Below are 4,759 nucleotides of genomic sequence, written 5' to 3'. Positions count from 1 at the left end.
GGAATGCTGCAGAAGCAGAAAGTCTAAAGCTCACCTTATGTGACCATGAAGTAAACTTCTCAAGTGTTACAAATGCTACGTCCAACAGAGTGCTAGATAATTCACGTATTTAGCTAAGCAAATGGTAAAAGATTAAGCAAGAAAGGCATAACAGGAAATGGCTTATTAGAAAGCCTTAGCCTAAGGTTTAATTAGTAACAGACTATTGGTGAACAACAAAATACTATAACAAGTATGTGCATATATGATGTAGCTTTAGTTATATTGATTGTGATTAGTGAATTGTGTGACTTGCATAGTTTATGTACTGTTATACTCTTAACTGTATGTTAATACATACACAACGCTAACAGACATGGAAAAATGCACTCTACTAGAAGCAGCAGCAGCATGTTACTCTGACCTGGCTCCGCAGCGTCCGTATAGATTGGGTGCTTTAGTGTGTGCTATAGCTGCTTTTCAGCTTAGGCTGCAATTGCTTCTTCCTGAAAAAAGGCACTTCTCCCTAACTTTTCACTAACATCTCTCCCAACCATATAATCGGTCCAATAAAACATATCACAAAAATCCCCCACTATTTTACCTTATTAAATATCATTAGGTCACCATGGACGCAATATACCTAATAAAACTCGGCAGTGCTAAGGGAAAGCAGCAAAGTCAACCTCTGGAATCAAGAAAATGGGGAATTTAATAGGAATCAAACTGAATTTATTCCAGCTTCCTGCTCCAAGTACTCTTCCTTAGAGAAACAAACTTTCCCTTCTTATCCCTGTTCCTCTTCATTACATCCTGGGTCAAATGTCAAAGCTCTTATTCGGTTACATTTCTAATGGAAATCAGTGAACATTTTGCCTATGGATGTGAAGGTCTAGCCCTGTGTTATGATGTTAGGAGCAGTAATTACTGTAGTGAAATCTACAGTGTGTTTCTAGGTGCAGATAAGGGGAGTTCAGCCAGAATGAAACTGTGTGAAATTTGCAGGTGAATACGTTTTTCTTCGTCCATTACTCAGGTAGGGTCACTAGCTTCCGTCAGTCAAATATTATGCACATAACAGCAAGAGAGTAATTGTGCTGATTTTTTGTCTCTTTGTTAATGTTGGGACAAACTCTGAAGGGGGAACTCAGGGCTGGATTAACGCATAGGCAAACTAGGTACATGCCTAGGGCCCTAAGTGAAGAAGGGGTCCAGTTGTGCTTATTTTACATGTTATAATTATTGAGCGGAAAAAAGTAGGGGCCCACAAGTTTGTTTGCCTAGGGCCCACTAAAGGGTTAATCCAGCCCTGGATGAACTGAGACTTAAAGAACTAGGCAGCTTCCATGCAGGAGAAAGTCTGGCTCATGTGACTGACAGAGGGACACTGAGGTGATTCTGATGATGTTCAAGGTTAGGGACAGAAGTTACACATCAACCAATTTAAGTGATCAAAAACTGGTTTAAACCTGTAACAGAAGAAAAGTTCAATGCACATAAACCAGTTTCAAAATGGATAAAACTGGTTAACTGATTTAGGTCAAATCAGTTTATGAAACTTCTGTCCCAGACCCCTTCCTCGTTCAAGTTAAATAAGAGTCCACCAACATCCCAGCATGCTTTTCAGCCCTGGGCTGAGCTGTACTGTTTGCTCCTTGAGAGTAGGGCTGGCCCTTTCCTTCTGCTCCCTAGCTGGAGTAGTGAGGGCTGGCTCACTGGCCCCCTGGGAGCAAACCTTGGCTGGGGTCTGGGGCCAGGGAGGGGAGTTAAACTCACCTTCACCTAAGTACAGAGATGCCCTGCCCTGCTGGCTTACTTAGTGCTGGCTGCAACAATAGACTACAAATCCCAGAGGCACCTGGAAGCAGGGAGAGGAAGTAATGAGCAACCCTGCAGAGTCCTGCTGCTGTGATTGTGGACTGCAAATTCCAGAGACCTCAGGGGCAGCAGGAAGAGGAAGTGATACACAGCCCGTGCTAGCTACATGCCAGAGAGCCATGCTGTAGTGCCCCTTGGCTTCTGATTTGAGCCACGGCAAGCATATGGCTGCATTTCCTGAACCACAAGTGAATGTATGTTCACATGTTTATTGGTTCAATCTTTGCAGCTTAGACTAACCTGCAAAGACTGAATCAATTCAGTCATGGGTTTTTTGACTGTCTGTACTTAGCCTAAAGGTGACATTACAAAGTATGTTTCATCTACGAAGGAGAGTAAGCCAAATTAAACTCATCAGCACCCCACTGTGCTCTGTTTGTACACTTGTGAGGCTCACCCACAGAGACTCCCCAGGGGTCACATATGATGTGGGAACTTTTTCTGTGGTATGCAAAGTAGGAGTCACTGTGCTAATAGTGGGGTGCCAGCTAGCTTCTAACTCAATTTTAAATTCCATAGTAAAGTGAATCTGTTGCTTGCTTGAGTGAAAAAGCACATTCTTTTGCTAAGAGCTTCACTGCTCCCCCTTGCTCCCTCTCTTTTTGTCCTTATTTTGTTATTCTCCAGAGTCTTTCTATAAAATGTCATCCAGAAGCAACAGCTGGCTTTCTGCTACAGGGGAGCAGGGAACAGCATTCAACATTAACATCAACTCCTCTTTTTTGTTTTGTTTTGGGGTTTTTTTTACCAGCTTTCACAGAGAATGGTCAGTTCTACTCAAGTTAAAGTCAAGACATATCAGTTATTTCTACCAATTAGAACAGCATCTGTGTCCCATCCCTGAGTGCTAACCTGTTTTTAGTTAAGTCTGTAAATTCTTGAGGGCAGGGACCCTGTCTTCTGTGTCTTGTACAGTACTGAGTTTCTTTTAGGGATCAACACATCTGGTGGCAGATAACAAGAAGCAATGGTCTCAAGTAGCAGCAATGGTTTAGGTTAGATATTAGGGAAAATTCTCTCATGAGAAGGTTAGTAAAACACTGGAACAGTTTACCCAGAAAGGTTGTGGAATCTCCATTATTGGAGGTTATTAAGATCTGGTTAGACAAAGCCTTGGCTGAGATGATATACTTGGGGCTGGTCCTGCTCCTGAGGTTCCTTCCAACCCTAATTTTCTATGATTCTATGAAGTAAATAATCTTCATTTGCAGGAGATAGGATGAATACTATGATGCTATTGGACATTTGTTGTTTTCTAGATTGAAGATAAAACTGCCTCCTCCTTGCATGTCACAAGTGGTACTTAGGTCTTGTAGGATCAATTTCTGTTGCTATCTTTTTTGTGCACGGTGCTCACACAGCTCATTAGCAAGTGCCTTGTCACTACAGTTTGGGTATAGCATTAACCAACTGGGTGGATACATGAAAAGAGCACATGACTTTTTCCTATGAAGCACAGTGCCTAGAATATCATATGTGCTAAGATACTGAATAAAATAATGTATTTCTTTGTTCTGGATTGTTCCTATTTTAAGAGGGGCAGGAAAGCAAGTTAGTGAATCAAATTGCTCCAACACAGAAGTTAAGTTAAGTGTACTTTGGAGGTAAAGTTAGCTTAGCTCAGGTGGGCCATTTTTAGACTGATCTAACATTTTTAGTCCCGCAGGCGCTTGCCCACCCCCAGACAACCCCCCTCCCCCTCACTATGGACCAGCCCGCCCCCTCCCTCCCAAGTTCATCAAACCCCACATCCTGCAAGCCACTGCTGGTGCTGGTTTTACCAGCATTTGCTAGTGCTAGGAGCTAAGCAAGTAAGTCAGGGTGGGTGGGATGGGGAGGGTTGGTTCGCTGCAGTGGAGTGCTAAAAATAGCCCCTGGTTCTGAAGGGTGGAGGACATAACCTACCTATGCCCCTTGTGGACCCTGTGAGCCTCTTGGACCCTATCAAACCCCCTGCAGACCCCACCTGCACCCCCAAACCTCTCCACGGACTCCACATGCCCCCCGATCTCCCCCTCCCGTGGACCCCACCTGCCTCCCTGATCCCTCCTGTGAGCCTGTTTGCCCTCTTTAACCTTCCAAGCCTCCCTTGCTAGCCTCTCCCATCCCAACTTACCTTAGATTGATCTAATATCCCTTCCCCAACCTCTCTGAATGTCTGTATGCACTCTTAAGTGATGGTCTTATTCCAGTTCCCTGTAGACAAAGATCTGCATTAGAAAAAAAATGCACTACAACTAGCACAAATTGGTAATTACGGGGGGGAGGCCATGGACTGTATAAATATAGATTTGCCCCTTTGTACATACCTACAGATCTCAGGAGAAGGAGATCTGTAGGTAAGAAAAGGATCAAACTGAAACAGAAAAAAAGGCTCCATTCTCCCTTATGAGAGAGTTCAAGGCAGAAATATATGTTCAGAAAGAAGGCAGGGTAGATTTTCACCTAACCAAAGTAAGAGAGTGTATGTATGGGGTGGTAGGGGGTGGAGTTAGCACAAGCTTCCATGAGCTGAAGCTCACTTCATCAGATGCTGTGAAAGGACATGCAACGAGCAGTATGTATGTTCAGAGCCAGGATGATTCACAGAGCAGTCCATAATAGCACTGAAGTGAGCATTCCTAAATTTCTGTAAATATGTTTGTCATGACCCAAAAGGCATGATTGTGTGTGTGCTTCGACACCAGAATTATCCCTGCCAAGTTGCAGAGCATTGCACGGGAGTGTTTCCTGTTGCAGAGGAAACCCCGGTGCAGGGACGAGTTTCCTGCCTTTTCTGCAGCTTCTTTTGCAGAGTGCATTGCTCATGTTGCAAGAGGAATGCACGGTGCAAAAGAGTTCCCGCCACTGGTATGCAAATTCGTTCCCCGTGATTGGCTAATGCTAAATTATTCACACGTGG

This window comes from Alligator sinensis, unplaced genomic scaffold (assembly GCF_000455745.1).
Source record: "Alligator sinensis unplaced genomic scaffold, ASM45574v1 scaffold755_2, whole genome shotgun sequence".
Lineage (NCBI taxonomy): Eukaryota > Metazoa > Chordata > Crocodylia > Alligatoridae > Alligator > Alligator sinensis.
The sequence above is the reverse complement of the archived record's forward strand: the minus strand, read 5'-3'. Positions refer to the sequence as shown.